The sequence below is a fragment of the Felis catus genome, chromosome E3 (genome assembly GCF_018350175.1).
Source record: "Felis catus isolate Fca126 chromosome E3, F.catus_Fca126_mat1.0, whole genome shotgun sequence".
Classification (NCBI taxonomy): domain Eukaryota; kingdom Metazoa; phylum Chordata; class Mammalia; order Carnivora; family Felidae; genus Felis; species Felis catus.
This window is the reverse complement of record NC_058383.1, coordinates 27628297-27653699: the sequence shown is the minus strand read 5'-3', so window position 1 is coordinate 27653699 and position 25403 is coordinate 27628297. Positions and strand designations below refer to the sequence as shown.

Below are 25403 nucleotides of genomic sequence, written 5' to 3'. Positions count from 1 at the left end.
AGAGAGCCAAGTCTTCTGGGACACCTGGCTGGCTCAGTCGGCTGAGCGTCTGACTCTTGATTTCAGCTCATGGTTCATGAGTTCAGGCCCTGCATTGGGCTCTGTGTTGACACTGAGAAGCCTGCTTGGGATTCTGTCTCTCCCTCTCTGCCCCTCCCCCACTTGCTCGCTCGCTCTCTCTCTCTCTCTCTCTCAAAATAAATAAACTTGAAAAAAATTCTACTGAAAAAACAAGCCAGCTCTTCCTATGCCTAGTGCATTCTTATCAGCATGTTACTGACACGGGAGAACCTGAGCTCTTTGGGCAGATAGATTTGGGTTTGAATCCCTCTAGGCTGGCTGTGTGACCCTGAGTAAGTGGTTTACTCTCTCCGAGCCCCGTTCCCTTATTTATCAGGAAATGATACCCCTGTGTGAGTGCTCTGGCTTGGGGTGAGGTTTAGAGATAATGTCCACATAGTGACTAGCACAATATCTGACACAGTGTGTGGACTTTCGGACACAGGAACCAGAAATTATAACAATAAACACAATGATAATAGTTAATATTATTGATATTGCTACTTATTCAACATATTTTTTAAACTATCAAAAGAGCTGCTTCATTTGAAGCAGCCACAGAGAAATGAATACCTTGCCCTTGGTTGGGGAGAGAACACCGCAGAGAGATGAGAAAGACTTGATTGGCAGAAGTTTGGGGCTCTCTGTGCGTTTATGTGTGTGTGTGTGTGTGTGTGTGTGTGTGTGTGTGTGTGTGTGTGTGTGTGTGTGTGTTTATAAAATTGGCAGTCCTAAAAAGAAGTTACAAGAGTAGCTACCCAGGGAGAAACTGATCACAAAGCTGAGTGTAAGCAAGAATTATGCTTTCCTTCTGTGCTACAGGAGTGCCGCACCCTCTGGGGGCTGCTTTTCATTTGTAATCTGAGTAACTCAGTCGAGCTGCCGACAGCCAACCTTGCATTGATTGGGAACTCTGCAGGGGCGCTTAGGCACCAGGGCACCCCGGGACCATCGTTTCCCTTATTAGTCATCACTCTCCACGGTGAGCGTGTGTGTGTGTGTGTGTGTGTGTGTGTGTGTGTGTGTGCGCGCGCGCATGCATGCGTGTGTGTCCGTGTCATAGTGCTGGGACGATTATTCTTGGCCTTTGTGGGACCTGGTGGAGAGAACTGCAGATAAGAGCTCTGTCCAGACGTAGCCTCTGACAGCAGAAGGCCCTGTCCTTAGGCTGACCCCAGCCCCCTATCAAAGGGCCTGCCTGAGAAAGCTCCATGCTGCCCAGAGACTGTTCTAGTCAACACCTGACGTAGACCACTGACTTTTCTTTCTTAGGCCATTTACTAAAAAGGTCTTATAATTGTAAAGATGCATCTCTTAAAACTCAAGTGTTTTTCTCAAGGAAAAGCCTTTCATTTTAAATATACTGATCAGAAGGATAGGACCTCTGTCTTCCAGTCTCTGGAGGAGGGTAGAATCCTAACTTCGATGACAGCCAGCTGGCAGACACAGCTGGCCTAATCGCATTTATCCTGACCAAGCCTTTGTAAATTTCCTCCTCTCTGACTCGGCTGAGCCCCTGCTCCCCCTAACTCTCCCTTCAGAACACCCAGATCGTTTTTGCACAAATGGAATGGAGTCCCGCTTTTCGCCCTGCTCTCAGTAGTTACTGAGTAAAATAGAAAATAAAATCTGTTTTTACCACTTTAATTATTGTCCACTGTGTTTGTCTTGGCCTTGGAAAGGCTTTCACAGGGCAGAGTGGATGTATTTCTTTGATGTCTGGTCACCGGCAGAGGGTCAAGGGATGTTTCTCTTCTTTCTTTCCTGAACAAGAGACTGCGTCAGGCCATTGTGACAGTGCCTGGATATTAACACAATGGACATAAAATGGGAATGATAATAATACCTGCTTAATGAAGTTGTCCTGAGGCTTAATTAAGTTAATGGAGCTAATTGACCTGGAGAAGCAGAGTATTTCAGACTCCTCACCCTCCCCTGGGATGCATTAAGGCTTCCAGGAATCTTACAGCTCTCAGGGCCCACAGACCCTTTCCTTTGGGGATGTCAGAGAATGTCCCTGGTGAAGGTGAGAGACATGGTATGGTTATCGAGCACTTAAGTATGTGCCAGGCACTAAGCAAGACCCTCTATCCTTTGTCTCAGGTAGGTCTTCCAACAGAACTTCTGTTTGTAAGGTAAGGAGGGAAAAGCAATTTGGCAGATTGGCCACCAGAATTTATCTCTTTTCCCTCTTCTTAAACCCCATAGGAGAGATAGCAGGAAGGAGGGGAGGAATGAGGGAGGGAGGGAGGAAGGTATTATCTTACAAAGAGCACAGAATAGACCAGGAGAAATTTAGATGGATTCTGGGAGGTGGAAAACAGAAAAGGTGATGAGTGGCATCGAAGAACAGAGACAGTTATAACCGGCATTTTGAGGCACAGAGTACTAGGGAAGGCAGGAATGAGTTGGTACTTAGAAACTGTACATGGAGCTTTGACCCTCCCGATCCCCCTGCCCCTCCCCTGACACAGTCAGGCAACTCCCTCTCCTCCCAACCCTCACCCCTGCCACACGGAAGTGGAATTTCTATATTGATAAACGAGAAAAGCCCAGGACTCATGGGGTCAACAGGGATAGCAGACAGTTGGAAAGAGAAATGGGAAAACCCTGGGGCCTCTCAGCTCCCTTGTCCTCCTCATCCAGATGCTTGGAGGCTTTTTATCTGGAGAAACAGACAGATCTATGAGAAAAGATGTCAAGATACTGAAATCTTGTGGTTCTCCAATGAACAAGCTGACTCACTGCCTCATCGTCTTCGGAGAAGTTTCATCAGCCAACACCATACCCCGCATGCGTGGAACTCACGAAGGGCTTTCTAGAGTCCTCTCTTCAGTCTGATCACCACTCAGTGCAGGAAATCTCCAGGCTGAAAGGGAAAGACCCAAAAATAAGCAAGAAACAAGGCGAGAACAAGAAAAATGTACAGTATTTAAATAAGGGGAGGTAAATATTAGGAGGATCAGCTAAAGCAGTGGAGAGTGGCTGCCCCAGGGAGCAAGATTCAGGAGCGAGGAGGATTGAAACTGCTGAGTTTCATGGTAAGACTTTTAGCACTCTTTGATTTTTCTTTAAATGTGTGTATTTGGCAAATATAAAGTTTAATTTTATAATCTTACGGGAAAGAAATGCTTCCCATTGAACAGAGGAGTCAACGGAGGCTCAGAAGGGTAAGGTGACTGGCCCAGTATGACGGCAGGCAAATCATAGAGCCAGATTCGAACCCACAAGTATCTGTCTTCAAACCTCAGGATGTTGCTCTTTCTCCTGAGTGATTCCGTGCTCGCTATGTAAAAATCAGTTAAAGAAAACCAGCCTCTGACAGATAACATTCCCCTTACGAGCCTTCTGTGAGGTCAGTTCGAGTGAGTCGAGTGTTCAGTAAAGTCTTCAAGTCCCTCATTAAGGGAATGAGACTGGGGGCTCTGGGCTGTTCACTGCATGATTCCAGGCACGATCTCCGTTGTGGCCCAGACGGTTATTGCTGCAACTCAATATGGTGGCCCCCGAGGACTCCCGGAAGACAGCAAAGAATGAGAAATCCATGGCCTTAAAATACATTATTGATGTCTGACTGCATTGGGAACCAGGGAGTTTGGAGGCATCCTTTTAGAGTTTTGTTTTTTTCTTTTTTCTTTTTTTTTTTTTTTCAAATCTCCTTCCTTTTCCAAAATAAATAAATAAAATGGACTCCATGCCAGAAATCCAAATCTTTGTAAGCGTTTCTGTTTCAAGTGTTAGCAGGAGTTTTCATAGTTTGGGTTGCCCCAAGAAATGCCAACCTCTTATTTTCTCTCCTGCCATTAAAGGCAAGCAGTGCAGGGCTGCTAGAAGTTTAACCTCTAAGTTGATCAATGGAGACAGTTGAGGAGGGAGAAAGACCTTGAGAAAGACATACTGTGTCTTGATTCAGGGTCTGACAACTCATATGCATTTGGGACTGATATTGGGGAATCCAAGGATTGGTGGCTTTTCTTTTTAGTGGAAAGCACCCTTATCCAGGTCAATTTGGAATAATAATAGTTCTGTTCATCGAAGGCCATCTCTTCTCAGAGGCCTCCTCTGACTGCCTACCTACCCAACCATGGGATAGGTTAGGTGTTTAGGTTTAGGTTTCTATGGAAGCCCTTCTACTTCCTTTGTAGCATGAGTGGTAGCATGAACTGTGCTTAAATGGAATTGTTGGTTTATTTTTCAACTTAATTTCCTGATTATAACCTTTGCAAGGTTAGGGACTATGCCTGTCTTGTGCAATACAGTATCTCCTCACCTGGCACACAGCAGCCTTAATAAATATTTCCTGATAGACCAAAAGAATAGAATATTGTAACTCAACAGTACATTCTCCCCAGACCAGTGTTTTTATTTTTTATTTTTCTGAGTGGTATGCCACCTTCCCATCCTTATTACTTAGAATCGCTGAAATGTGACATTCATGCTTAGCAAAGGGGTTTTTTTTTGTCATTAAAAAAGCAATCCTAGACAGTGTGTGTGTGTAGAGTGGGGTGACTACACACACGTGTTAGAATAACTGACGCAATCTCCATCTGGAGAACAATCATCACTCCCTCAGCCACTGCCACTGAACCCTTTCTCTGAATGCCTCTTGTGTGTATGTGTGTCACCATATCCAGTCTTTCAGCTTTCCAGATCTTAAAAATTCGTTGGGAAATTTCTCTGCTCCATATGACCTAATCCTTTGTTACAGCAGAGTGTACCAGGACCTCTGTCTTGATATGTCTGTGATCCTGTCCCTTTTCACCAGCCTCAGGCTTCAAGCAGTGAGAAGGGAACTTAATCGTTCTTGTTGGCTGCCATCTTGTTTCTCTCCTCCTCCTCTTTATTTTTCCTAAAATAACTGCAACACTAAGTTGTTAAAGCCTACAACTCATAGCAGTGTTCAGCTAGACAAAAGGCTGATAAGCTCTAAGATAGCTGAGATGCCAAAGAAATTTAATAGTACCCTAATATGGCTTATGAATGGAATGGAATGGGTAGTTACGAGCCTCTTACCACATCTCATGGCTGGAGTGAGTCCAACACATAGGATCTAGAAGGGATTTTAGTGGATAGAAGGTCCAACCACCTCATTTTATAGTTGGAAGGCGCACAGAGGGGAAGTGAGTCCCCCCAAGTCAAGTAAATCCCTTTCAGCAATTGAAGAATGAATTTGGTAATGAGAATAATATTTTAAGATATTATTTATTTGTTTTCATCTTCTACCACAAGAATCATGTTCCCAGAGAGCTGTTGTACCATTAGAGCCCCAGGGAAAACAAGAGAAAAAAACCCCTTTGGCTCAGAAAAGAGCAGGATAAGATATAAGTGAAATTCTCATAAAATAGGAAGGATAGAGCCCCCCCCCCCCTTTAATCTCCAGCTCAGAATGGGTGAAACTAAGTAAAAGTGGATGTTGGGAGACACATGGATCCTGCCCATTTCTTTTCAGGATCAAGCCTGGAGGGTAGGTTGGGATTTGGGGACTTGACTCCTCCCTAGCTGCCCCAATATTAATACGGAGACTTCTATATCAAAGTGATAGTAATATAATAAGATTAGAAGGGAGAGAGACAGAGACAGTGACTGGATTAGCATTCCCAAGTGATGTTAGAGTCCTATGTTGTAAAATAGACCAAGAAATTTTCCTGTGCATCACCATGGAAGAGAAAGAGTGTAGAGAAGAGTCTATTATTTGGGAAGTTTCCCAGGGTGAGGAAATTACCCTGCTAGTAGGGGCTACCGTACAGGAATCCTGGAGCTGGGACCTTGAAATCAAGTATATCCAGCCCAATATGGGTTGAGTCAGAATGTGAGTCCTGACAAAATAAGAAGACAGTCACTGAATTCAGCAGCTCCAGACTTCTCCCTCAGATCCTGATTAGTGATTATCTGGGCACAGTGCATTTCTGCAGAGAGTGGGGAAGCCAGAAGTACGGAAGCACCCAAGGTCGGCCTCTTCCCCTCTCCCCACTGCCCATAATCTATCTCGGGAGTGATCAGGAGAAGAGGAGGGAATTGGGAAGTCAATCTCATACAAAAAAAGCATGCGTTTCCTATAAAAATTGTTTACATTATTGAACAGGACCTGGCTTGCTGTATTTGGGCTAAATGTAGAGCCCTCCACTCCGCCATTTACCTACCCATCCACCAAAGGAAGGTGGGAATTCCTACAGAATGTGATGCTAGTCATAGAAAGTAAATAAAGTACACTTTACATACCTCGGTGTCATGGGAGCATATTGGCCACCCACTTACAGGTTTTCAGTGTCATTGCTGAACTTTCTTATCTGTTTTAATTCAGCCTGGTGCTAACGGCAGGTGTTTACTCATAGGTGCTTACTGGTGAGCCTTATTGGTAAGCCATGGAGATCTTAGGGGTGTTTGGAAAATGAGTAAGTTAAAAAGGGTCATGGGTTTAGTCTTTTTGTGAGTGATGTTCTCTATCTCTTCCATGAATAGTGGGCATGATAGACAATTCAATGAAGCCTTCCCTTCCTAGTTGAAGGACAAGTTCATGTGTCCCTATAATAATGATACCTTTGTTCTTCACAGCCTTAGCAGCTAGAGTGATAGTGTCGTTCTTTAATTAGAGGGAGGAATATAAGAATTATTTAATCCAACCCCTTCATCTCACAGGTGGGAAAAGCAAGGCTTTGTGATATAAGGTGGTTTACCCATGGCTACCAAGAAAGTTAACAGCAGAAGCAATCCCAGAACTCAACGCATCCTAATTCCTGGTGTTCTAGACTAGTCAGCTCTATATTTTGCAACCTTCTCTGTACATAAGAGATCACACCTAAGGAGAAAACCATCTGGTGTACATGAGTGAAGCAGTTGCCACTGGAGGATAAGAGGATGAACTCTGATGACTTTTGGGAACTTTGGTAACTGTCTCACCTCTGAGACTCAGTTCCAGGACACTTTTCCCTTGAGCTTTGGCACATCCAAAACTTGATACCCCTAGAAGAAGAAGCAGCACAGCCACTGGGACTTGAAAAATTCCAAGAAAACACTGACATGTGGATGGCAGGAATCACAGTGTTCTCTTTCTTCTCTAACAGAATCCGCAGGATGCCAAAAAGACAAATGCATTTTTTCTCCTCCAAATTATTCCTCCTACAAATGCTAAGTATCTCCATCTGGGAGACATTTAACATTTCAAGGAGTACTCGCCACGTATCAACTGTCTCCCCAAAATAACTCCCCTTCTTGCTGCAGGAACTGCCAAGATCCAGCCCAGACAGAAGGGAAACAGTGTGTCTGGGAGGCCTCAAGTTAGAGAGCAAGAACAGCCATCCCCTCACCCAGGACCGTCCCCTCTTCTCTCTTCAGAGTGTATTTCGAAGACACAGAGTCCAGATGTCATTGCATCCCTCTCCTGAAAGGCTGGGTTTCCAGAAAGCGTTTCGTCTGTGACATCCCGCCACATCATTGTCTCATGTTTCTTCTGACTCCTTCAGTTTATTCAGATACATACAGGAAGTCACATACATTTCCTGATAGACCGAGTAAGAGCGTGTCTCATGGAAGATGGCGGTGATGGGAATATCTGAGCTCCAAATAAGATCCAAGAACTTGTCTTCACCACTTTCCTTTCTGCTCTGCTTGAATTTGCCAAATCCAGCCATGGGGGAAATGACCACTGCACTGACGTTTCCAGGCCATGGATCCTGCATTTATCCATTGCCCACCTCCTGTTTATTTGTTACCTACAGTGTGGTGGTAGCTAGGAGAGAGCCAAGGAGAGAGGAGACACACAGGCGTGGTCATCACAGTGTGCTGTGTGACTAAGGGGGGAGGTGTATAAAATATGTCCACAAGTGTCACTGCATCTGGGTAGAATGGTACAGGAAATCTCGCTAAAGGACCATAAGAATGGCAAGAAGTCACTGCCAGCCTTTGTGGTATACATGGCACTTGTCCTAACACCTTTAAGGAAGAGGATTAGAATTTCAACATGTGGAGATCAGTTGAGTGAAGGAAGTCTCCGGTGCGTGGAAAAGCTTGAGCAGACAATTCAATGTTGTAAAGGAGTCCGGAGCTGGATTTCATTTATTCATTCGCTCCTTCATTCATTCAGTACAAGTGACATGTTCTTAGCTCAGAGTATGTTCAGGGCCATAGAGCTAGGACCTGGGCATATGAAGATACATAAAAAATGACCACAAGAGTCTTACCTAGTGGGTGCATCAGAGAAGTGGAGGAGAAAGTGCAGTGTAGGGTGGCAAGAACCATAACCAAACAGAGATGGGGACTTGCTTCAGGCTTGGGAAGCCAGGAAAGACCTTCTGCAGGGGAAGAAAGCAGATGCCAAAGATGGGACAAGTACTTTCCAAGCAGTGCTTGGCTCTGCAGGCAGACTGGGGGGGGCAACTGCCAGGTGGGTAGGTGGCGAAAGAGTGGAACCTGCTCAAGCTGTTTGCATTTTCTTAGCACAGGAGTTCCTCCATCCATGCTTCTGTTTATGGTGATGCAGTGGAAACAGCAAGGCTGTTGATTCACACCAACACCGGTAGTCCTGCTGGCAGCCTGTGATGGGTGGGAAGGTCTAGCTCTGAAATGTGCAGCACTGCTGTTGACCACTTGTTCGCCAGTGTTCTCGTCCCATTTTATGCTGTTGATTCTCTTTTCCTTAGCACGTTGGTCTCGGTTGCCTTCGTTGAGGACAGGGAGTAAGCCCTTAGAGCCGTTAGCACAGGGCTGAGTCACATAATAGATGCCCAGTGTATACCTGATGACCCATTGGCATGGGTGTGTGTGTGTTTGTGTGTGTGGGTGGGTGTGATTCCGTGGGGGCTGCAATAGGGGATTGTTCTTGTTTTTGACAGACTATAATATTTCTCCAGCTTTTCTCTTCATTGCTGATGCTTTCTTATTATGTGCAATCCTTTGTTCTCTTATGTATGAATGATAGTTTATTGGCTGGGAACAGAATCTTCTGAAGGGAAACATTTTTAGGTAATGTATGTGTTTATAGGTGGTCTGTGTCAGTGACTTGCCACCAGAACACCTGTCATCAGATGGTTAAAAATTTTAAAAAGTATCTATTTTGAGTTTTTTGTAAACTCAGATATTTGTTAAACCCCTGTGTATCATTTAAAGGGGAGGAAGTATTGCTTTATACCAAACATTTAAAAGTATCGTTGATTATTAAAAAGAAAGAAAAGTTAAAATAAAAAAATCTAGTGTCATTGTTAATATGTTGCTATGTTTGTTGCATATCTTTGTATTCTTTTATGCATGTGTATATATGCACTGTGTGCTTTTAAAAATTAGGATTGTAGGGGCACCTGGGTGGCTCAGTCGGTTAAACATCCGACTCTTGATTTCAGCTCATGTCATGACCTCATGGTTTGTGGGTTTGAGCCCCACATTGGCCTCTGTGCTGGCAGAATGGAGCCTGCTTGGGGTTCTCTCTCTCTCTCTTTCTCTCTCTCTCTCTCTCTCTCTCTCTCTCTCTCTCTCTCTCTCTTTCTCCCTTTGCCCCTCCACCACTTGTGCTCGCTTGCTCTCTCTGTCAAAATAAGTAAACATTAAAAAAAGAAAAAACATAGATAAAAATTATGATTGTTGGTTATATCCTGACTTAGAGGATGCATTTTAAAATACTATAAATAGCATGTAGACATTAAATCCTTTTATGTGAACATAGTTTTTAGTGGCTGCACCATGTGAGAATCTAAGTCTTGAGGGGAGAATAGGAATTAACCCAATCCACAAATAAATACGGAATTTCTGCTTTGATAAGGAGATGGTCCAGTAAAAGAGTACACGATAGGGATTTGACATGGGGGTCAGGAAAAGCTTCCACATCACAAGAGGGTGATGACTCATTGGAATCTAAATGATAATTCCAAGTGCCCCTAGCGCACTAGGCAGGGATGGCATAGAGATGGCGTGAGAAGGGACTCCCAGGAAAGATGACAGTATGTGCAAAGTTCCGGCAACAGGGAACGGGGGACCTTTTGGGGACTTCTGTTTTGTAACTGATTTTCACTGCTTATTTGTATGTCTTTACTCACCTCCTGGCCATCTTACTGAACTCTTTCCTTTTCCTGTTGTGTTTTCTAGAGCTACATGCATATTGTTTCCCACTAATCCTAAGACCGTTCATGATTTCAGCCTTTGCCGGGAGTCAGGCCCCTTGCCTGTGTCTGCTTGTGTAGTCCTCACTGTCCTTTATGGGAAGGGCTCAGTGTTCCTCATACACAGGAAACCCACACTTGTACCAGCCAAGTAATTTACCAAAGTGGCGTTCGGTTGCTAGTGAGTGATGCAGCTGGGATCCAGACCCAACCCTAACGTCATTGTGTGTGTGTGCATCCAGCCTGGCATTAAGCTAACCTTTTTATCATTTTTTTGATGATAAATTAAAAAAAATTTATATTTGATTCTCAACCCCTGTACTAAGAGTCAAAGCATCAAGCAATTTCTATTTTCTTTTGTTAAATAGGGAATTCTTTTTTTTTTTATTGTGGAAAGAACACTTAACATGAGAGCTACCCTCTTAACAAATTTTTAAGTGTACAATACAGTGATGCCATGTGTAAGGACACTTTTGTACGGCACATTTCCAGAATGTACTCTTGTAAAACTGCAACTTTATACGTACAAGTTGAACAGCTGCTCACTTTTCCCTCCTCCCCGCAGCGCCCGGAAATCAGCATTCTACTGTTGCTCTGAGTGTGACCGTTTCAGATGCCTCATGCAGTATTTGACCTTCTGTGGCTGGCTTATTTCACTTAGCAGAATGTCCTCAACGTTCATGCGTGTTGCTGCATGTGGCAGGATTTCCTTTTTTCTTTAAGGCTGAATAATATTCCACTGCATATGTAAACACCACATTTTCTTGATCCATTCCTGTCAGTGAACATTTAGGTTGTTTCCGTATCTTGGCTCTTGGAAATCATTCTGCAGTAACATGAGAGTGCATATATGTTTGGATCCTGATTTTAGATTTTTTTTTTTTTTTGGATAAATACCCAGTAGTGGGATTGCTGGATCATAAGGTAGTTCTGCTTGTGATTTTTTTGAGAAACCTCTGTACAGTTTTCCACACTGGCTGTACCACTTTATGTTCCCACCACCAGTGTGAAAGGGTTATGGTTTCTCCACGTCCTTGCCAACACTTGCTATCTTTTGCCTCTTTGGTAATTGTCATCTAATGGGTGAGACATGATAGCTCGTTGTTTTATTTATTTATCTATTTATTTATTTATTCATTTATTTATTTATTTAACTTCTATTTTAGAGAGAGAGAGAGAGAGAGAGAGGGAGAGGGAGAGAGGGAGAGAATCATAAGCAGGCTCCATGTTCAGTGTGGAGCCTAACATGGGGCTCGATCCTACGACCCTAGGATCATGACCTGATCCGAAATCAAGAGTCAGATGCTCAACTGACTGAGCCACCCAGGTGCCCCATCTCAATGTCATTTTAACTTGTAACCTAATATTTTGGAGGGTTTTTTTTTTACTTCTCTTTTTAAATATCTAAACTGTTAAAAAGCAGGGACCTTAATTTTGTCCACGACATTAATGGTTGTGTTTCTGGTGTTTGTAGGTGGGTAAAGAACTGGTTATTGATACCTGGAAGCTGTTCTTTTACAAGGTTAGCAAAGTCTCTATTCCAAGATTTCTGCCTTTTTAAATAAGGCAGAGGTGAATATCGAATTTTGTCAGAAACCTTTTAAGTATTTGACGATGGTCTTTCCTCTTTGACCCACTGATATGATAAATTATGTTAATAGACTTCTAAATATTAATTGACTCCTGATAGTAAATCATCCTTGGTTTCCTGGAGTAAAATCTGCTGGGTCCTGGTGAATTATTCTTCCCAAGCATAGCCGAGTCGGGGTGCTAGTGTTTTATTTTGTGCGTTTATGCCAGTAAGTAAGATTGGACTGAAGCTTCCTCCTTCCCTGTCTGTAGTTGTTAGATCTCAGCAGTACAGTTATGCCAACCTCACTAAAGAAATTAGGACACATTTTCTCTTTTTATTTCTTCTTGAACAAAACATGGGAGTTACTTATTTTTAAAATGTTGAAATAGTTAACATTTAGAATAATTCAGGCCAAGTACCTTCTTCAGAGGTGATTTTTATATGACTTGTTCAATTTCTACCAAAGTGAGTGTTCTACTCCGATTTCCACAGAGTCAATTTTTTATAATTTGTGTTTTCCTAGAACACCATCAATATTACAATTTTCATATTTATTTGGTATATGATTATGTATTATGCATGGCATTATCTTAAAAATTACTAATTTTTAGGATTTTTAAAGAATTCTCATTTCTCCATAGTGTTGAGAGGCTAACTAAAGCACTGGTCAGAAGTCCGTTGTGGAGCAAGGTGGCCGGATTTTAATCTCACCTCTGCTACTTGCCTCTTGGGTGACCTTAGGCTCACCAGTTCTCTGTTGTCTTCCTCACTTTCTTCATTTGTAAAATGAGGGTAATAATAGTACCCTCCTTGTAGCATTGTTACTAAGAGTTAACCAGAGCCAGGCACAAAACTAATAATGTTAGCTATTATTCTGTTTTCTAATTTTTTAACATTTCTGTTTAAAAACAAAATAGCATTCAGGTTTATATATTCACTATGGAGGTTATAGATTTGTTTCCATACATTACTGGGTTTTAAAAGAAGTCTCCCCTTCATTTCTTTCTTATACTTTTCTTAGTTTTCACTTGCTGCCTTTGAAAAAAATCTCATTGAGGTGCCTTCCTTAGTTCATTTCTTTTCATCCTTTCTTGTTTAATAATAAACTTTCAGGCTAAAATCTTGGACCATCACATTTTTGTATTCTGTGTCTTCTCAGAAAATTTATTTCTAAGTAATCTATAACCAATGTTTTCATTTTTCTCTTTGCCCAACATATTATGTAGGAGAGAGTTTTAATTTGTAAAAGCTTGGGCTTTTCTAGTTGTTTGTTCCTTTAGATTTTAAAGAATGTTTTCTGTTATATATGCTCAGAAAATAGCAATTTCTATATAATTTTATATACTTTTCAATATATTCACAGAGAATGTGACTTGAACTACCACTTTTTGTTTTGAGTGTGTGTGATCTAATATTATATAAATTTGAGAAACCGTATTAATTGAGCTCTTAAAAGAAGTTTCATTATCTTCTTGGTATAATATTTAAATTTTTTTTACGTTTACTTTTTTTGATAGAGAGAGACAGAGCACAAGTGGGCAAGGGGCAGAGAGAGGAGACACAGAATCCGAAGCAGGCTCCAGGCTCCGAGCTGGCAGCACAGAGCCTGACACAGGGCTCAAACACACAAACAGCAAGATTATGACCTGAGCCAAAGACAGATGCTTAACCGACTGAGCCACCCAGACTCCCCTTCTTGGTGTAATATTTAAAAGTCTTCTCAATCAATATCATATTATGAACATCCTGTACATTGTTATTTATTTTGGTCTACTTAATGGGTCAAAAACTCTTGAGAGTTAAAATCTCTCAGCACCAAAGTATGTATGTTCTCTGTCCCTTGTACTGCTAGGAATTTAGTTCAAGGTATTAATGATTTCAATAAGTAAGCATTGTGACTGTTGGTGTGCCTTGTACATTGTGTATTTATCAGTATAAAATAATCTGTTCTATTTAAGATACTTTACTTGAATTCTACAGTGCCTGACAATCATTTTGTAGCTCCCAGGTTAACTTTGGTTTGCAATAGACCAGCACCTCTTTCATATTTTTTTCTATTTAACCCAAATAAGTAATTTTGTTTTTTAGGTCTGGCCAGTGGAAACAGCATAAAGTTGGATTCAGAGTTTTTTGTTTGTTTCAAGTTTTTAAATTCCAGTTAGTTAATTTATAGTGTAATATTAGTTTCAGTAGTAAAATTTAGTGATTCATCACTTACATACAACACCCTGGTCAACATGACAAGTGCTTTCCTTAATACCCATAGCCCATTTAGCCCATCCCCCCCACCTCCCCTCCAACAACTCTCAGTTTGTTCTGTGTAGTTAAGAGTCTGCTTTATGGTTTACCTCTCTTTTTCCCCCCATGTTCATCATTTCATTTCATTTATTTTATTTTGTTTATTTTATTTTATTTTATTTTTAATATAGATTCAAGTTAGTGAACATATAAGTATAGTATTGGTTTCAGGAGTAGAATATAACACCTGGTACCCTTCTTAATGCCCATCACCCATTTAGCCCATTCTCCCACCCAACACTCTTCCAGCAACCCTCCACTCGTTCTCTGTATTTAACAGTCTCTTATGGTTTGCCTCCCTCTGTGTTTTTTATCTTATTTCATGTTTCCTTCCCCTCTCCTCTGTTCATCTGTTTTGTTTCTTAAATTCCACATATGTGTGAAATCATATATTTGTCTTTCTCTGACTGACTTTTTTGCTTAGCATAATACACTCTAGCTCTATCCATGTTGTTGCAGATGGCAATATTTCATTCTTTGTGATCACCAAGTAATATTCCATTGTGTATGTGTGTATATATATGTATGTATGTGTATATATATATATACACACACAAACCACATCTTCTCTATCCATTCATCTGTCAATGGACATCTGGGTTCTTTCCATAATTTGGCTATTGTTGATAATACTGCTGTTGATAATCACTGGGGTGTGGATATCCCTTTGAGTCACTATTTTTGTATTCTTTGGGTGAATACCTAGGAGTGCATTTGCTGGATCATAGGGTAGTTCTATTTTTAACTTTCTGAGTAACTTCCATACTGTTTTCCAGGGTGGCTACACCAGTTTGCATTCCCACCAGTAGTGCAAGAGGGTTCTCCTTTCTCCACATCCTCAACAACATGTGTTGTTTCCTGTGTTGTTAATTTTAGCCATTCTGACAGTTGTGCGTTGGTATCTCATTGTAGTTTTGATTTGTATTTCCCTGATGATGAGTGATGTTGAGCATCTTTTGATATGTCTGTTGGCTATCTGGATGTCTTATTTGGAAAAATGTATGTATTTTGTCCATTACTTCACTGGATTATTTGTTTTTTGGGTGTTGAGTTTTCCAGTCTCTGAGTCTCTGACTTTTCGTTGGGGAGCTTAAAAAAATATGCATTCATTGCCATAAACATGTTTGCTTGGGTTTATTTCTATCATTTGTTTTCTTGTTTCCTCAGTTTTATTAACTGTTCCCCATCCATTTTTTTTTAACTATAGGTGGCATAATAATGAAGTAGTTAAAAAGAAACCTGGAACAGGTCCAGCTCTCTGACTGACTATGGGCATTGTGTCCCATAGCCGGGAGTACAGTTTGAGGCATAGAGATTGCCTGGAGTGCACCCAGAAAAGTGTGGTCCCAGTAAAAGTTGCAACATATTGCCATATGAGGATTAGATGAAGAATTAGACTGGGGGAAAAGTTGAAGTGCTGATTGGAGAGTTAGGGGCAGGGAGAGGAGGCAGTGGGGGGCAGAGGGAGGAATGGAGAGATTGGAGTCATTTTGTAGAGCTTCTGGATTAGAATCCTAGATAATATGTAGGTCTTAGGAAGTCAGAGCTATGAAAAATATTCCAAAATTGGACTCTGTTCCTCCCTACAGTTATGAGTTCACAATCATTAGAGATGTACAAGAAACAACTGGACAACATCAGAATGCACTTTAAGTGATTCATATTTTGAGCAGAGGCTGCAACTCATTCATATCTACATCTTTTCAAATTCTGAAGATCTTTAATTACTTGAGAGATAGTGATGTTCATAAGAATTTAGTCTCTTCTAAATTTTTTTTAACATTTATTTATTTTTGAGAGACAGAAGAGTGGGAGAGGGGCAGAGGGAGAGGGAGACAGAGAATCTGGAACAGGCTCCAGGCTCTGAGCTGTCAGCACAGAGCCCAACACTGGGCTTGAACCCACAGACCGTGAGATCATGACCTGAGCTGAAGTCAGACGCTTAATCAACTGAGCCATCCAGGTGCCCCTAATTTAGTCTCTTCTAAATTTGAAGTCTTTTAAGCTTCTTAGATTTAGATTTAGATTCTATAGAATAGCTTTCAAAAGAAAGTCCTGTGCCCAGGTATCCTGTGTGGATGGGTGGCTTGTATGAAGGTCTGTATTTATACAAATGTACATAGAGTTCTTCACCCTGGCAAAATATTAGAATTGGCTGGGGTGCTTAAAAAATACTGACGTCTAGTTCTCATTCAGGGGAATGTTTGATTTCACCTTTCTGGGTTAGATCCTAGAGAGTGTTTTGTTTTGTTTTGTTTTGTTTTGTTTTGTTTTGTTTTGTTTTGTTTTGTTAACAATCTCTCCAGGAGATTCTAATCTGCAGTCAAGTTAAGCAACATTGGCACAGAGAATGTTACCATTGATTTTCAGATGGGCACACATGGCAAACATTTGTGATTTGTCTTTGGCACACCCATTTTTCCATTTTGGGGCCAACATCCCTTACTTTGTTTGGGGAGTCATCACTTCTTTCTTTATATCTCTGCAGACTTGAAGGCATTGACTCTGAATTTGGGTGGAACAGGACTCTCAGACTTCAGTCAGCCCCACGTTCCCCAGGACTTTTCAAGAGATGTCCTCATTTCAGCTGGATTTCAACCCAGTAGAAGGCTGGAGAAGTGGAGGCCACCCTGGATCCTAAGAAAAGCTGGCACAGAAAAAGGTAGGGTTGAGAGATGGACAGAAACTAAATCCCGATATGACCTGAGCCGTGAATTCAGCTACTCTGGGGTCATCGTGCTGTCCGTTTCACAGATGAGGAAACTGAGGCTAGGTGCGATTTGATTATTGTCCCCCAGTGTCAAGACAGGATTTGACCCTATAAGGGTAAAATTTCACAAGTTAGAGAATTTCTGCCCTACTACACCATCACAGCTAGTAAACACGTCATCTTCTCTGAGTGAAACTAAATAATTAAGAATTTTGAAACCAGTAGGTCTGGGTTTGAGTCTGTCAAGGAGATTTTATGCTGTTTTGGCAATGCCTGTGTTGTATGGGATAAATACTTATTTCTGTTTCTCAGGATAAGTCACAGGTTTTGTTTGCTTGGTTTTTTGCTCGCTTTCAACAGACAGAGTACTATTACATAAATGGTAATGAGTGTCTCTGTAATTGTCCTCTTTTGCAGATTTTCTTTGGGTATATTCTTGCTGGTTCCCCAAATGTAAGTGCACAGCAGAGAGTATGGAAGGTAGAGAATGCTTTGAAAAGATGGGGAGAAGAGAGCCAAGAAGCAGTCAAATGTACACCACAGTCTTTTAGGATGGTGTGTTCTATACTTTGTAGAAGAGCTTCCCTGAGCAATCCCAATAGAGTCTTAAAAAAAAAAAACTGAAACCCTGCCAGATAGATCTAGGTGGGCTGGGGAAACTAGGACATAGTAACACCATGTGCTAATAAACCCTTACTGTATAAGTAAGTGACAGGGATGGGATTTGATTTCCAAATGCAGATGCTTTCTTACACTCCACGCCTGCAAAGCACTTCTAATTCCATCACTGTTCCGCTTTGTTGATAACCAGAGTCATTATGAATTTTTTTTTTTTTTCAACATTTATTTATTTTTGGGACAGAGAGAGACAGAGCATGAACGGGGGAGGGGCAGAGAGAGAGGGAGACACAGAATCGGAAACAGGCTCCAGGCTCTGAGCCATCAGCCCAGAGCCTGACGCGGGGCTCGAACTCACGGACCGCGAGATCGTGACCTGGCTGAAGTCGGACGCTCAACCGACTGCGCCACCCAGGCGCCCCAGAGTCATTATGAATTTTAAGACGATCAGAGTTATCTTGAAGGTTATCAAGATTTTCTGTTCTTTGGGTGATGTTTATCAGGCTAACCTTGGAACTGCTCAGAAATGGCAGAGTTGTTCTATGAGACGGGGAGCTATGAATCTGGCCTGAGTATTTCTTTAAAAAGAAAGGAAATCATTTTTTAAAAACATCACATTCCAAGGAGTTCCCCATCTTTCAGACTCGGAGTATCTAATTCCAATAACAAATCAGATGAGAAGGGATATATTCATATTCTCTCCCAACAAGCACTTTGGTGGGCTCATCTGCTATTCTATAGTGATATTGTCCAACTGTGATGATCCCAAGCATGGCCTTCGTCAGAGCATTTGTGATTCAAAGTCCAAGAAGCAAGTTGAAGCAGTAACACAGCTTACAAACCAAATTAATTACTCTTGACTAGTCACTTGATCAGCTAGCTAGTCAGTGGGATATCACGGTTAACCAAGGAAGAGGCCAAATTAGACCCAGACCCCAGAGGTTGTCTGAATTCCCAGCAGTAAGACTGCTCACCTTTTGTCATCTAATTGCAGCCATCAGTTTAATCCTTAAAGAATTATGTCCAATTGGTTTCCGTCTGTCTGCATTTGTAAATGTCATTCTGCCCAGCATGTGTTGTAAAGATTAGCTGTGTTTCATCGTTTTGTTAGCATGAATCAATAATGTGGGATTCTTGGCTCGCTGAATTTTTAAAGTCATCTGCGAATCAATGTATGCTATTTGTGCAGCACCCCTTATAACATGCTAATTGATATCATTGGATAAAATGCCTCGTTTTGGAAGACAGTTATTGAAAATTTTGAGATTAGCCTTAAGGTTAGCTTACACTATAGAGGAGACATCCTGGACATGCTGTGTTATATCATTTTGCTGATTCACACTCATGGAATCCATTCTGGGGGGGAGGGGTAGAATCAAATTACCAAAATTCTGCACAGGAGCTTGGTCTAAGAAAATGCAAAACAAAGGTCTCTACACAGAATTTTTGTGATGGGCCCTTAAAAATATCCGCCAGCAGTTCAAAAACGACTCACTCTTGGAAGATGTAGCAATGGTGCTGGAAATTACATCCTATGAAGAAAGTGGGGGGGGGGGAGGGTATAATGCATTTCCTGGAAATTGCACCATAAAGGAGGTTCATCTTTCTTCAAAGTGGGTGAAAAGCAAGCAGTACTTATGTGGTAATTCCATAGGTTGTTTAATATTTTTTTTTCCATCTCAGGAAATTCAGTCAGATGACTTGATGCTCTCCCAAGGCCAAACTCTTCCTAAGCCTGTAGAAATGGGTGTTGATACTATGTTGTTATTAATCAGTAAAAGATGCCTTATAAAAATATTCCAACATCACTAGTTATAAAAGACAACAATATAATTTATAAAATTAGCAAATACTGAAAAACTATTAAAGCTGCTGAGGATGGGGTGATTCACTGCTGGGTGGTGTGTAAATTATTGCAATCTTTCTGACAAGCCATTTCACAGAATTATCTGAAGGCTGAAAATGATCTTACCCTTTTAGACCTAATAAATCTAGTTTTAGTGAACATTCAAATTTATAGGCAAACATTTATGCTTAAATATGTTTATGACTGTGTTAATTCAAATAAAAATTGTGGCAGCAATCTAAACATCTAACAAAATGAATGATTGAAATCATTATAGTCTCTCCCTTTGAGAAATTATCCCAAATTCATTTAAATGAGAGTTTGTAAAGAATTTTTAATTTCCTGGAAAAATCTTTAATGTGATGTTAGATAACCAAACCAAGATATAAAGTCATATGCATGACATCATCTTACCTGTATAAGGAATACATTTTGGGAAAGGTGCTGGAAATTAACATCTTGAGATATTAAGAGTCATTCATTCTGTAAACACATATTTGTCAGGGACTACTTTTTCAGACCCTGTTCTCGAACCAGAGATTATAGTGATACTAGACAAGTCCCTGCCCTCCTGAAACATGAATTTTAGTAGGAGACGTAGGCGCGCGCGCGCGCACACACACACACACACACACACACACACACACACACACATATCAAGGCACTCTCTGGAAGTGATAGTAGTTATAAAGAAAATATAATATGACAGTGTTACTTAATGGTGCCAGCAATGAGGGGCAGACCAGAGGGCTTCAGATTAAACGTCATGAAAGCCTCTGAGGAGGTAATCATTAAGCTGACCTGAAGACGGGGAGGGAGAAATGGGAGAATCTGGTCCAAGAGTGTGCCAGGGAGAGGGATGAATAAGAGCAAAGGCAAGGACAGTTGGGTATGTGCTAGAAATGTAAAGAGGAACTGCTGGAGCTTACTGAGTGAGGGCTCAGGAGGCACAGTCCAAAGCAAACAGATCTTGGAAGCTAGAGCAAGGCATTTAAATCTCATGTGTATGTGAGGAGAAGTCTTGGAGGCCTTTGAGCCAGGGAGTGACTTAATATGATTTGCACTTTTAAGGCACTCCTACAGATGCCTTTGGAAATATAATGTAAAGGTCAAGAGAGGAAGTAGAGGAACCAGGTTCCCTTTGTTTCAGCGAACCTACTTCTGATAACTTATCATATGGATATAATTGCATATACAAAAATACAACATAAAAGGCTACTGCAGTATCATTTGTGATAGCAAACCCTGTCGTCAAAGGATAGATTACTGGTTAAATACATTCTCTTTTAGCCATATAATGGAACACTAAGCAGGTACATAAAGAATCAGGGAACTTTCTCCAAGTATACATATGGGAAGATCTCTAAAGGTATAGGAAAGTGAGAGGAGAATGGGATGCATCATGTGCTCACATGTAAAAACTAAAATTTGGTTACCTGTGAAAGGTCGGGGTGGGAAGGGGCCAACGAAGAGCAAAGGTATATGTATTTTGATATAGTTTGAGTTTTGAACATGTGTCCCATCTATTCAAACAACATTAAAATAGAATATGTGGATTTCAGCAATCCAGGGAGAGATAATGGAGATGCTGAAGTAGTGGCATTGTAGATGGGGAGAAGTTGATAGAATTGGGGTAGGTTCGGTAGATTCTGTCTATGGAATTTGATTAGGGGTTTGATTGTGAGCTGTGAGGGGAAATCAAAGATGGTTCCTAAGATTTTGGTTTGAGAAACTGGATGGTTGTGATAGTTCCAGGACTGGAGTAGAAGGTAGTTTTGGAAGGAAAATCAGAAGTTCTGATTTTTGAGCTTATGTTTGAGTTGATAGAGACATCCAAGTAGAGACTGGGTAGGCAATTGAACTTAGGAGTCTAGAGATCAAGATAGACATTGGATCTGGAGATGTAAACTTAGGAGGCGCCAATATATAGGTGCTTTTTAAAGCCATGGGATTGGATGAGATTATTTAGTGGCTGAGGAGTGTACTCGGAGAAGTGAAGTCTTGGCGGCACTGAGCCCTGTGACAATTACTATTTCAAGTTGAGCCAAAGAGGAAGATCTAGGAAAGGATACTCAGAATGTGGGCTGTGGAGGAGTTAGGAGGAAAACTGGGGTTTTGCAGTGACACAGAAGTTAAGGGGAAAAATGAAGTATTCCAAAAAGATAGTAGTTCTCTACGTCACATGTTGCTGGACAATAAAACAAGAGGTTAGAGACATTACTGTAGGATTTTTCATTATGATACTCATTGTTGATTTAGAGTGGAGCCACAGTGTGGATGAGTGGTCTGAAGAAATAACATAAGATCAGAAATGAAGAAGTGGAAATGGTGGGGCTCCTGGCTGGCTCAGTTGGTTAAGTGTCTGACTCTTGATTTTGGCTCAGGTCATGAACTCCTGGATCTGCTTGATATTCTCCCCTCCCCACCCCCCGACCCTTACACTGATGAAGCTCATTTTCTCTCTCTCTCTCTCTCTCAAAATAAATAAACTTAAAAAAAGAAGTGGAAGTGGTGATTAAAAATCACTCTTTTGAGGAGTTTCTGTTTGTCTTGAAAAGAAGCAAAAGGAAGAGGAAATGTCTAGAGAAATTTTCTTTGTTTCTTTTCTGTCAGATGAGAAACACTGGGATGTGTTTGTATAAGACTGGGAATGGGATAGTAGAAAGGGAGAAACTGATATTAAGGTAAAAGGGATGATAATTCAAGGACCCCAGACCAGGCAAATCTTTGAGAAGATGAGAGGAGACAGGATCTAGAGCCAAGTGGAACGGTTGGCCTGTGAAGGAGCCCAGCTCTTTTCCATTGTCAGTGTGCTTGCCACTGGAGGGTCAATTTAATGGATTGTTATTGCCTCAGTTCTCCTCATCTGAAAAATGGGGAATATATGGTGCATACCTCGTAGGATAAAGTAAATAACAATGCTAGAAAGTGGCATACTCTCAGTAAATAGCAGGCATTTTTGTTATTATTTTGTTCTATATATTTTTCAGACATTCCATTTTAAGCATCTGCTACAATAATGTGAAAATGTGTGTTAGTGTTTTGTCTTACATTTCCTGGTCAGTATGAATAATAGAAATGCAAAAGTGACCCAGAAACCCTCAGCACACTGAGACTTTTTCAGCACCAAGGACAGCAAACTCCATAATAATCAGTTCGCAAGATTTCCGCATAGGATTGCTTAGGGGCCAGTCACTCTTATAAATACATAAAGGTAGGAAGGAAGCAAGCCTTAGATTGAGCCCTGCGGGAAATTCCACTTCCCACTTGCAAAGAACAAGGCTGGGCTTTTTCTTTGTGGTGTTTCTGCCACTTGCACATAGTGCTGGCATTGTATGAAGCACTGCTCCCTATCTCCCGGGAACCCAGTGTGTTTGTGCTGGTTTAGAGAAAACCGAGGGAGAGCAGGGAAATAAGAATCGGCGTTTCAGAGGCAGGCTTACAGGACACCTGCAATGCTGGGAGAATGGCAGATTACATTGGGATGCGACGGGGGCCTGAGTTCTGAATATGTTGACTTTATCTTTTAATAATGCATTTCATTAGGAACAGGGGCTACTGATGTACCCAGCAAACAAAATGCATTCTTCACAGGCAGCCTCACTCTTCAGTAGTTCCTTAAGCAGAGGGAGAAAAAGCAATGCTTGATGACTGTTTCTTTTATTAAAAATTGCCCATTACTGGCTCTGGGGAAGGGAAGGGAACCAAATCTCACCAGCGTCCTGTTTTGAACCAGACTCTTCATCTAACTTAGGTCATTTAATTCTCTCACATACCTTTAAGGTAGGCATCAGCCCTGTTTGTACAAGGGAGAAAGCTCTGAGAAGTTTTATAACTCAAAGTCACACAGCTCATGAGTAGTCAGTTGACATTTGAGCTCAAGGCTTTCTTTCTGTGTTTACTACCTGTTTCTCTGAACCAGGGTTTCTCAACACCAGTGCTGTTGACATTTTGGTTTGGATGGGTGTGTGTGTGTGTGTGTGTGTGTGTGTGTGTGTGTGTGTGTTGGAGAAGGGGCTGTCCTGTGCATTGTAGGATATTTGACATCATCACAAGTACAATAGCCTCCCCCCAGGCCCTGCTTGTGATAACCAAAAATACCTGTGGAAATTGCCAAATGTCTCTTGGGAAGCAAAATTTCCCTGCCTGAGAACCACTGGTCTACGTGACGCTGTCTAAAGAATGCCTCTGCAGCTCATTGACCAGCAGCGGCTTTCTAGATTGTGGTCATAGATCATATTCGTGTGTGCTACATTCATTTTTTTATTCACCTACTCCTTCAGCTGCCTGTCAATACTTTCTGAGTGTCTACTCTAAGCCAGGCACTCTGCTAGGTACTGAGGTGAAGAGATGAATGGATCATAGTCCCTTTCCTTTGGGGCATGCATTCTGAGGATACAGACAGCTGCTCAGGAAGCATAGTGCCAGTGGCTGCTAAGAGAAGAGACATTTATCCTAGTGTAGAGATCCACGTCTTTGAGAAAAGAATCTACGAGGTATGCAGGGTCCACAGGTTGACCTAAAAGATTACCTTGTCTTATGGGCTTTTGCTTAAGGATTATTGTGAGTTTCTAGTGAATGAATCTTTAGTGACCCAGCTGACAGGATTTTTTTTTACATATTTTATTCTGATATTAACATAAAGCAAAAAGCACATTTTATATGTGCAAAGCTTGAATAATTCTTACATATACTCCTACTTGTGTACCCACTACCATTCAGGGTCAAGATAGAGAATATTTCTATTGTCCCAGAAGTTACTTTTATGCCTCCTGTTCAGTAGAAGCCCCCACAGTGATAAATACTGTACAACATCTAGCTAACTTAGTTTTGCCTTTCTTGAACTTCATATAGGTAGAATCATTACAACACATTTTCTTTGGTGTCTGTCCTATTTATCTCATCATTGCATTGTGAGATTTATCTATACTGTTGCATGTAGCAGTATTTTATTCTTTTTTATGGCCATATAAAATTCCATGAAGTGAATATTGCCATGATTTATTTATCCATTTTCCTACTGATGAGCATTTAGTTTGGTTTTCAGTTTTGACTGTTATTAATAAAGCTGTCATAAATATTTTTATGTATGTCTTTTAATGGACATGAATATTCCTTTCTCTTGGGCATATACTTAGGAGAATTGTTGGGTTATAGGGTAAGTAAATGTTTAGCCTTAGGAAATACTGCCTGGGTTTTTTTAAAGAGGCTATACCAATCTGCACCCCAGCTAGCACCTCTTGAGAGTTTTGGTTGCATCGCAGGTTAGCATCGTACATAGCTAAGGCAAATATTTTAGCCCTACGGTTGCAGGAAGCAGGGGATCGATTGGGGGAAAAGATAACAGCACTTTTGTCCCACTGGCTTACTCTCTGTCACCATCCCCAAACCTGGCCACCTAAGGCTCTGGAAGAGAGACTCAGTGGGTCAGAGCCACTAGTGAAGAGGTGGATGAAACTGCTTCTCCAACTGTAAGATACTGCTGAATAACAGCTGGCATTATAGGGGTGAAGAGAGAAATCAGGGTGAGAACATCCACCAGCCTGATTGCTTTTCTAATGTGAGACACACATCAGAGGTTGGTTATCTAAGGCACCAATGGCATTATACAGACAGCCCTGGGGATCCTGTCTCAGCTCTGCTATGGGACCAAGGAGAATCAACCAATACTCTTTGAGGTCATTTCCTCACTCACAATACTGCCTTGCCCACCTCCCAGGGTTGCTGAGAGATCAAGTGATAACATGTACATAAAGAATAGTGTGTGCCCGAAGAGACGCCTGTTTTTCCGAGGTTGCACTGTGGCCATCCTGCTGTTGCTCCAGGGATTGGGAGCCAGAGAAAAGCTACACACCATGGTGGAAAGAATGTGAGGCTAATAGCACCCTTAGTCAGTCACCACTGTTGGGTCTGGTTTCCTCCGTTCACCTTTCTGGTCCTGGGTATCCCTATCTGTGAAATCATGTCTTGGACCTGATCATGTCTGGTGGCATTCCACTGGAGGCATTGAGAGAATGAGAGTATAAATGACTCCAAATCAGTTCCCATTATTTGCTTCAGACCCCCTTAGTGATAACTATCATGGCTAACTTTTATTGAGTGCCAGCAACTGCTCTGCGCACTCTGCATGCATCATAGTGTTTATTCCTCACAACCAACCTCATGAGGGAGATGCCATTATTATTCCCATTTTACTGATGAGAAAAATGAGGC

At 41.4% G+C, this 25403-nt stretch overlaps 1 long non-coding RNA gene across 3 annotated transcripts in view; it reads left to right on the top strand.

The window, feature by feature from the left end:
- Positions 1-9684: 9684 nt before the first annotated feature.
- LOC109495264 overlaps positions 9685-25403 on the top strand; it is a 251102-nt gene continuing 235383 nt past the window's right edge. The window contains exons 1-2 of one of the 3 annotated variants that reach the window (XR_006590949.1): positions 9685-9986; positions 16505-16678. This is a non-coding gene — a long non-coding RNA (uncharacterized LOC109495264). Of the gene's footprint in view, positions 9987-11441; positions 11473-16504; positions 16679-25403 lie in introns of those variants that run through there. The other 2 variants (XR_002738891.2, XR_006590948.1) reach the window with 2 other exon arrangements.